This window comes from Macadamia integrifolia, chromosome 8, assembly GCF_013358625.1.
Source record: "Macadamia integrifolia cultivar HAES 741 chromosome 8, SCU_Mint_v3, whole genome shotgun sequence".
In the NCBI taxonomy this organism is placed as follows: Eukaryota; Viridiplantae; Streptophyta; class Magnoliopsida; order Proteales; family Proteaceae; genus Macadamia; species Macadamia integrifolia.
In genome coordinates, this window is record NC_056564.1 from 21,350,705 (window position 1) to 21,360,960 (window position 10,256).

At 39.4% G+C, this 10,256-nt stretch overlaps 1 long non-coding RNA gene and 2 other non-coding genes across 3 annotated transcripts; all 3 read left to right on the forward strand.

Moving 5' to 3' along the window:
* The first annotated feature begins 916 nt into the window (after positions 1–916).
* Positions 917–1,077, forward strand: LOC122087793. The gene has a single exon (XR_006142863.1). It is a non-coding gene; the product is annotated as a U1 spliceosomal RNA (small nuclear RNA).
* Positions 934–6,190, forward strand: LOC122086379. The gene is made up of 2 exons (XR_006142395.1): positions 934–1,516; positions 5,767–6,190. It is a non-coding gene; the product is annotated as an uncharacterized LOC122086379 (long non-coding RNA).
* Positions 6,191–6,387: 197 nt separating this feature from the next.
* LOC122087799 lies at positions 6,388–6,583 on the forward strand. Its single transcript, XR_006142867.1, has one exon. It is a non-coding gene; the product is annotated as a U2 spliceosomal RNA (small nuclear RNA).
* Positions 6,584–10,256: the final 3,673 nt, after the last annotated feature.

Sequence of the window (10,256 nt, forward strand, 5' to 3'; positions counted from 1 at the left end):
CAATAAAACTTCAAATAGGGAGTCATTTTGCATTTCATGAGAGGTAGTGTAGTCATTTCAACCCCTAATGTATCAGACTTAGGGGCCACTTTCCCTTACAGAAACCATTTTCCTATATAATATAATATATTAGTATCTTAATTAGGTTTGGTTTTGGTTTGAAATGACAATTCCTATGATAAACCGAATCATCAAACTGAAAAAAATTGGTATACTACATTTCAAAACCTATTTGGAAGCACAATTATTCGATTCGATTCGGTTTGACTTATTCGATCCGATTTCGGTTTTTAAAACCTAATTGAAAGCAAGCTAGGTTATCGAAAACTTATGGTTCTTGGCATGCCATCTATCCTATCGGCTTGGAAGCAATCATAGCTAGGGGTGTCAATTCTGAGTCTGATACGTTTATGACCCGACCTAGACAAGCTCGACACGTTTATTAAACATGCGTTCATGGTACAAGTAGCTAGCCCATCGGGTACCCGATTGAACAAATCAATTAGAGGCCCAACCTGAATCGACTCAATGTAGCCCAACCTAGCCTAACCCCCTTTGTTAAAAACAATCATAATCTCATATTATTTTTCTTCTTTATTAAATATTTGGGTCACCTTCTACTATTATTATTTTTTGTATAAAACTATTGTGATTTAATGTTCAAATTGAACAATTATGGGCCTTCAACCATTTAAGAAAATAATTTTAAAGTAAATACATTCAGAGCCTAGCCGAGCTTGATAGTTTCAATGTACAACTAAACAAAAATATTATAATTATTCTCGTTAAATAAGGATAAGAAAAGTCATACGGAGGTAGCACATGAGGTGCCTATTTATTAGTCCCACATCGGTAAGCTTAAAAAGCAAAGAGGGTAAAAGAGCATATAAATAAGAGAAGGCTTGGGAGTTCAAACATACTTACCTGGACGGGGTTTATGGGTGATCAAGAAGGCCCATTGCCTAGGTTGGTAACCTCCATTGCACTTGGGAGGGGTGCCCGCCTAACATCTCCCCAAGTGGGAGAGTGTACGTCATAATTTGTGGCAGAGGGGGTACGCGTTCGCGCGGCCCCTACCATTCTTAGTTAAATTTTAGTTCTTAATAATTAATAATATTCAATCCGTGATTGTGAGTAAATCGTCATAAAAAGATGAATTTCGCCTATGGGTTCTGTAACGGTATTGCATCCGTGGTGAAGTCACTGTGGGAGAAGAAATCAGGTTTAGTTTGGGGATTCATTCTCGCAGTTTTTATGAAGCCAACGGAATCCATTGGAACTAGTGGCTGGAAGCTGTGAATGTAGAATTGGGTCGATGGATAGTGATGAGATTAAGAAAGAAAACAGCAGTTGTTCGAATTGGAGCTCTGGAGACCTTCCCGAATGATGGTTCCATGAGATGGGAGAAAATTGCAGCCGCAGTTCTCGGTAAATCAAAGGCGTCTTGTATGAAGAGAGTCGTATGAAAATTTGGGGAATTTGCTCAGTTTCATTTTCTTTCTACGATATTTATGAGGTGAGTGCTGTATCATTATCTCACTGCCTAAATATGTAAGACATCGATGTCATTTGAGTAATTTTTGTTAAGAGATTCTGGTTTTCTTCTCTGTTCTTTTGCATTGGTTGTAAAATACTTGAGGGCTTGTATTATGATTTCAAGTCAAGTTCTTGTGAGTCTTATTAGAAGACGAGATATTGTCTGAAAGATCTGTTTACATCTTTTTAATGTCAAATCTTGAAGAGATACACTTCTTTATCTTGAGAATTTTGTAATAAAACTGATTTTGCATGAATGATTGACCAAAATTCTAGCAACACAGTTTACAGAATGTGATTCTTCAATTTCTGATCTGTTGTAGGATTTATTTCTCCAAATGTTGGTACTTCCCATACTTTAAGAGAACATATATGATGTAAAAGAAATGGGTCCATTATCTTCAATGAACATACACAGTTTCTTCTTTGCAATTCCAACAACTCCGCATTCCATGCTTCAATCTTGTGGACACTTGGGTAATTGGAAGAGCTTCCTGAAGTAGGGAAAAAACACCTGGGATTTATTATGAGCTATACAAATTATTGTAGGGGTTCATAATTAGAAACTAGTTATCATTTGGGAAGAAGTGTCAATATACCATACTTATATTATAAGCAGGAGTCTCGTGCACTGGGTTGCTCTTTTTTTCTTTCAATATACCTGACTTCTGTGCCAATTTGTCAGAAGCAAAAAGAATTTAATTTCTAGACTATGCTTAAAATATATTGTATGGTATCGTGTGGGTACCATTGTGTATGCTGGAATTTGGGGTCCATGATCAATTTTAATTTCTCATGATCATTATTCAAGTACGAATCGCTTAAATGCAATATTTCTTCATTGGGTTGCAACAATATAATTTAAGAGACATTTGATTGTATCTGCAAGTACTGAATAGCATGCTAAAAGTAAATATGGCTTCATAGGTGGTGGAAAGTACATTATTGTAGGGGTTCATGCTAACTTTGCTATGAAACCTCTGTTTCTATTCAAGAGCTACCATCATGAAATTCTCTTAAGACTTTGCTATGAATCCTCCTGTTTCTATTTAAGAGCTGCCATCATGAAACTCTCTTATCTGAGAAAGATTTATTCTTCCTGGGTACGCCCTCCATTCCTGCACCTCAACTTTTTTCCTTTGTAAAAATCCTTGTATGCTGAGAATCTAAGTGTTCTTTTGGTTATTGAACTGCCTCAGACTTCCTTTCTCATGTGGTTTCTCTAGGGGGCACGTCATTTTATTTTGTTACTTCACACTGCTGCCATATGCTGTGTTTTCTGCTACTGCTCCCTCCCTAGCCATGCAGAATGCCAGACTTTCTGGTTTCTTCTTCTCATGCCTATAAATCTATAATCCTCTTTGCTAGGAGAACAGATCATTCAGCTTTGTGCTTCTGATCTGGTCTTGGCAGGGGGTCTTGTCTAAACTTTCTAATGAGAATTGACTCATCTGAGGCAAGTTTCCATTTTGTAAGGTAGTGCCTCTCTCCTTTCTGTGGTTTGTTTTAGGTTCTTTATTCATTTTCCAAGAGTAGCAATCATGACGGGTCATTTCTTCATTTTGTGAGTCGAACTTAATAGGTAGCTTACCTCGTCCTGTAGGGGAAACCATGAATTTGATAATTTTATCCAACTCAGTTGGATGTTGTAGGTTCTTCCCCCCCCCCTCCCTCTTTTTTTTTGGTCTCTCATTGAGTGCTATAATGATTCTGATGTTCTTCCTTCTTTTTTATCCTCCTCAGGATTCATAAATTTCATGATTCTCAGTTCCTCACTGGCTAGTTTGTGTGATTTTTGACGATACTAAACATCTTTCTCGAACTCATTGGTATTTGTTTTTCTAGCCAGTGATAGGACCATCCTCTACTCTACCAACCCTTGAACCTTGGACTCAAGGTTGCACATATGATAAACAAACTATTGAGGATACCAAGAGGCTGGGAGGGCTGGTTGTGATTCCTCATTGTTATAGTTTGTGGCCACCTCCTAGATTCTTCTAGGCTTTCTCCCCCCCCCCCATCCCATCCCTCTTTTCTTATATCATTCATTCCCCATAATAGGTCTGATATTCTTCAGTCTTTCTATTTTGTCATCATTAGATGTTCAGAAATTTCACGATCCTCACTAACAAATTCCTCTGATTCCTTACCAACCTACACAGCTTTCTTAGGCTCATTGTTTTTTATATTCATTATTTATAAACTGATGGTCGAGGACTGTCAGGAGTGCTGATTCTACTCACTGGTTGTCATTTTCCATGTTGTAGTTTGTGTTTAAGATTTCTCTGGTGATTCTTTTTTTTTTTTGGGGGGGGGTTGCAAGACTGTTTATCCAACAACAAACACGCTGCACCAGATGACTTCTGAGCAGCTAAAAACCTGCAATCTTGGTGGAAGGAAAATGCCTTCAATGAGGGAGAAAGCCCAAGAGATTGGGTCTAGTTAATATGCAGAACCAAGATTTTATTAACTCAACATCTTCTATGGAGAACAGAAGGGACGTCAAAATTTGGTAATGATAGTCTCTTTCGGCCAATGTACAGACAAATGGGTTAGCTCATGCTAATTTCTTTCTTAATACGCATGTCCCTGGCAAAAGGTTCAAGTTATGTTGTCTCTATATGAAGCACATCTAGTGAAGATGTAGATCAATGAAATACTCAAGGGAGAGAATGTTTTATTGAATTTTTGATACAGAAAGTTGGAGAACAACATTCACTTCAAAATTTAGAATGCTGTGTCCCAAAATAGTGATGGTATATCTTGATCATCTGGTTGGATTCTTTCCTTCATTCAATAATGTTCAAATTTTCTATTGGTCATGTACAACTAAAAAGATTATCACATGATAGAGAAAATAAAATCTATAAATAAAAATTATTTTCCTGTAAAATATTTTGTGGTGAAATAAAAAAAGCCCAAGTCTTATAAACAGATTTTTGTGTTTAACCCTACCAGGTATCGTCACTTCTGATGCAAAATCCATATCAACCTTGACGCTGAGGTGATTTACCCCCTTGACTGCTATTTGTAACCTTAAAGTATGTTACTTCATCAACCAACAAAATCATGTCCCTCCCTGTTTTAATTCTGCAGTTCTATTCTAAGCAACACAATTAAAAAGAAGAAGAAGAAGAAGAGAAACAAAGAAAACTGGTGATGGACTAGATTGCCTAATGGCCTTTACTGGTACAGCCCCAATAAACACTTCCAAACCCGCCTTCACCGAGTTTGCTATTGTCATCGTCCTTGAAACTTTTTGTCGCACGAAGAAGCTCCTTGAGACAGTAGATCTTTCATGGGTATTCTTCTATCTTTTTCACACACGGCCAAGCACAACCAATTAACCACAATTGGTGAAACACAGACATGAATCTATTTACACTTGCGCAGAAGTTACCAGTTCGGAGCTCCAAATCATCCTAATCTTGTAAATAATGCTTTTCATACATTTGGTCAATGGTCTATGTTCTCTTATCTATTCTGCTTCATTAAATTTTCAGTAGCAACATACTAAAAAGGAATTGCAGCTTCCCCAATATTCTATTCTTAGGCTCTCCATCAATTTAAATGTTCAGACAATCAAGAGATTCACACTCTGTTTGCAGGTCTGTGAGCCTGTGTCCATGCATTGATGCCCTATATGTATATGATATGACTAGGTCTGGGGCCCTTTATATATTGTAGTTTAACCAAGTATAAAGCAGTATTTGATCCTGATTTTGGAAGCTCTCATCAAGGAAGGTTTCATTGGAGAAATCGAAGGCTTCCCAAGTATGACCTCAAATAGAACTGATTGGAGGGCAAGGATCCATGTTGCAGAACCCATCTAGCTGAGTTTTTCCTGACTTGCTGGTGCTGGGCTTCTTTCATTTCTCCTATTTTGTTTTTACAAGGATCCATGTAGCCGACCTCATTAAGTTGGGTTAACGCGTAGTTTGTTGTTGTTGTTGTCGAAGGATTAGCTAATCAACATTGAATTTCTCTTTCTATAAGATCTTTTAGTTCCAAGTAGAATGTTCAGCTTATCATTTCCATGTATCTAACATTAAAATTTAAGATATAAACTCATTGCCAAATCAATCTTGTCTATTTGTATAGATGTTCCTAAATCGGTTTATAGGTTATTTTTTTCTCCTTTTTCCACGAATGGTCATCTTACTACAGGTACTCTTGCGACATATTTTAATAAGACTGTATATAACTGTGATCTTCATGTTTTTTTCGCAGGTTGAGTTTGTTGTTGTTGTTGTTGTTGTTGTTGTTGGCTTGCTACCAAGCGTCGGCTAGGTAGTTTTGTTCATGTTGATAATTTTTGAACATTCACTTAGTTGGGGTTCTGTGGAATGTGATTTGGCAGAAAGCATTTGAGAGGCACATGCAAGAATGCTTGTGTAAGTACTGCATGGAGTTTTGGAACAGGGATTCGAAGAGCTAGACATCTGGACCAATATTGGAGATTTCACTAGCTGGTTTGCTGAGAATCATTTAGAGCAGTGGCCATGGGAAGTGTTTCCACTTTTGTTACAGATACATCAATGTTTTAGTGTTTCCCATATGTAAATATTAGCACACAAACTTCTCATGACCCAAAAAGAAAAAAAGCACTGGCGCATAGCAATCAACTTTGGTTTCTGGGGTTCAGGCCAATCCACAATGTTAGCTAATGTTTATTACATATTTACATCCATCCAAATGGGTTTGGGCAGGCACATAGCAGCCAACTTGCAATAATCCTGTGAGATTGCAAAATGAAATAAGTGAGCATTAACTTAGTCCCACATCGGCTACAGAGAAAAGAGGCGTGGCAAAAGACTTCTATAAAATAAAAACAGAGACACATTGCAAAGCATACCTTTCTCGGCCTTTTGGCTAAGATCAAGTGTAGTATCTGTTCTTATCAGTTTAATATCTGATACGTGGGTCATCGACCCACATGATATTAAATTAATTTTTCTCGGGGGAGGGCCCACGACGGTAGCTTGCTGCTGGGGTCCTCAAGCGTCGCCCATGCGTTGCACTACTGCAAGGGCCTGGCGCACCCCACCAATGCATAGTTTAATATTTCTAGTACAGAAGACTTAAGATATGACGATAAATGTTTTCTTTTGCATAACCGGTGCCCTCAAAAACAAAATTCTAACACGAAGAGAGAGCAGGTCCTCGCTTAGTTACATCTTGTGCTAGGGTAGATTATACAGATAAAACTTCATCCTCAGGATTTCTACTTCGTTTACCGGATGGATTTCGAACCTATTTTTCATGGGTTTTGATGATTTTGACGAGGGGTTGGAGGGCGGGGAGGGGGTGCGTGCGGCTGGCAGGTAGGGGCAAGCGATATGAGGAGGGCAAAGGGTAAGGTGGGCGTTGACCTTGGGTTCAAGTGGGCGCTAGAAGAGGAGCTGAAGCTAGCGAGGGAAGGTAGCTGATTTGTTGACTATGCTTATAATATATGCATGGTATTAGTGCGGGTTCCATGACCAATTTTAAATTCTTGTGATCATTATTGAAGTGGGAAAAGCTCAGATGCCATCTCTTCATTGGGATGCAACATTGTAATTTAAGAGACATTTGAGTGTGATGTGGTAAAAATTGACCGGGCGATCTCTCTTGCAGTTTTAAATGCTCTAGTCGATCTGCACAGAAAAGAAGACAAGAGAGAGCCGGGCTGACCCGACGGTGGACTCTCTGATGCCTAAGTCAGATCCTTTCATAGTGGATACTTGATAGAGTTTTCAGTTAAAAGAAGTGATTGATCCCCTCCAATGGAAGCTTACCTTGGTATAGGCCACTGGTAGAATGGAGAAAAGGCCCCGTGGAGAGTCCTACCGGGTGTGGAGTCCTGGAGAGGGACAACTCTCTGATGCTGGGAATATTCCAGATCCTGGGGTATACCAAGGGAATATCCCCCTCTTATCTCGGAAGTGCCAACATGGAAGAAGTGGATACCTCTGATGACGTGTAGTGGATAGAGTCCTGTCCTTATGATCAGGGATTACGTTCCTTGAATGTAGGAATGGACAAGAGCACGTTTCTAGGAACCTCGCTTCTTGATGTCGGGGCGAGGTGGCAGCACGACCAGATGAGAACCGAGGTGACAGTTCGGGCTGGTGGAGGGCCGAGGTGGCTGCTTGAGCTGGTGGAGGGCCGAGGTGATAGCTCGGGCTGGTGGAGGGCCGAGGTAGCAGTGTAGTATTCATTAGTTCGCTCCTTGGCCGTGCTGTGGTTAGGGAGAAATGGTCTCATCAGAGTGCTTGTGTGATTACTTAATGAGTCATCTATGGCAAAGTTTCCATTTTAAGGTAGTGCCACAAACTTAGTAGCAGAACTATGAACACTTTTTGACTCTTTAATGGAACAGAGGGATCCACTCCTTTCTGTGGTTTGTTATATGTTCTTTATCCTTATGTAGGGAGGCTAAGCTGTAGGAGAACAACACAACAATCCTACAGAAAATCAGAATCGAATTGAATTAAAACACGGAATTGGAGAGGGAATACCGATTCCTATATGATGAGCGCTTGGGAGAGGATCTCGATCTTGTTTGATATGGTTATAGGTCGCACTAGAGGAGAATACACTTGAACTAGTCCTTGTCGAAACCACCCTATCTTTATCACTAGATGGTTGGCATGTGACGCTGTTAAGCTTTCCCTAGACTTGTTAGAGGTCGAACAAAACCTTCAGAAACATCTTGAATCAAAAGTCATGAATGAGTGTCAATCTCTGAAAAACCCTAAAAACAAGCTAAGATATGTCACTATTAGTTGATTAGGATATTATTTTCCATGTAAACACAAATCAGGGAATCATCTCCGTTCACCTACACACATTCACGAGTAAAGCAAGACTTTTAGTCACAGACCAACAACTCTAGTGTGAACAGTCTTGACCCTCTATAAATAGCAAATTGATATTTAGGTAAAGGAGTTTGATCCCTCATATGTGTTGCTCTACATACTAACTTAGGCATTGGAGAGTCCCATCAGAATCGTTCTTTGGCTTTCTCTTTAATCTAGTCTCACTTCTCTGCATCCAAGTCATTAATTCACCAGCAACACATGCAATGATCACTTCTATGCTCCCATTGGCTTTACATGAGAGGGGATTCCATTCCATACAGGTGACTTTATTGTATCACTAAGGCCCTGTTTGTCTAGAGGAGCTCTTAGGGTGGGACTATTGTCAGGTTGGGATCCACATGTGGTTGGGGTGAAGAACAACAAAGTAGAGTTGGGGGAAAGTTAAACACTTCCACCCCCTGTATTGTTTGGTTGACTGTGAGAGAAAAAAGGAGAGAAAGAGGTGGAGAGAGAGTGGGTATCCATGGCTTGAAGCGTCCTCCATTCCCTAAGCTGCCTGTGCTCTATCTCTAGATCTGAAGTCGGTGGTGCGGCAGCAATGGCGCTCAAGTCTTGGCTTCTCTTCTTCCCTCTAATTTCATCTCCTTCTTCTCCACTGTTCCTTCTTCCATGGCTGAGAGAAATCCAACAACGAAAAACCCAAATTTCTTCTCCACTGTTCCCTATTCCATAGCTGAGGAAAAAAAAACCAATAACAAAAAACCCAGATGTTGCAGGGACGATCAATGTCTTTTTTTAGATGAAAGGAAGGTTTTTCATTGCTCTTCTTCTTCTTAGTTCTTCTTCTTTCCTGTTCTTCGTCTCAATTTCTAAAAAACTTTTCTCTCCTTAATTTTGAAACCCCTTTCAACTCCTTCTAATTTCCTCTTCCCTTCTTAATTTAAGATGGAAGTGTAAGATTTCCTATTAGGTGGGCTAGCATAGTCAAAGATTTGTTTCCAAAACCGGTTTAGTGGTGTTGACTAAAGATGGAGTAAGCAGAAAGAATCCAATATTATTGGTAAGTAATCTCTATGGAGATATTGGATTCTATTAGCACACTTTAATGGTATGAAATATTTATTATTATGTGTGGACCTAAGATATTGTTTCCTTAATGGGGAGGAAACCCTAATTTTATTGCAAGGTTGGTCCCTACCCCACCCCTATATATAGTTATCATTGACCCATTAAGTGAGGCTAACGACCAAAAACAAAAGGGAAAGAGGGTAGACTAGACCAACATTGATCGTGTTGTACGAGGAGCATAAAAGAAGACATTGAGGAGTTCTTATTCTTCAGCCATGGATTCAGGTATGCCTAAAACTTGTTTTTGTAGTGTTTGTCGTGCATGCTTATCGATCTTCATGAATCGTTCCGCATTTATTTTTTTTCAGGAAGAAGATGAGTTGCAAGGACTCTCCCATCTTCTCTTCTCATGACCCAGAAATTGTCAACCATCGTCCTCAATAAATCGGTAAGACTTTGCAATGGGGTGGAATAGAGAAATCATCATCCATGTGGGCCGACAGAGAAAGCTCAATATTTGATGTTGTCGATTCAAAATTTCACCCCGGAGTATCAAACTATCCTAAATCCGATGGGATGGAATAGTTCATGCAACTATCCCTTCCCTTAAAATCCCACCCCTCTAAACAATCGGGGCTAATAGAATCAAGAGAGAGAGAGAGAGAGAGAGAGAGAGAGAGAGAGAGAGAGAGAGAGAGAGTGTATTTACAAAAAAGAAAAGAAAAAAGAAAGAGAGTCAATTCAACCAATGTTGTATCCCAAGACATAATATTATTGATTAATTTCTTTTCACTCATTGTGGGACGGATAAACCGAAGTGGAACGGCTACGAATGCAGTCCACGGTCTC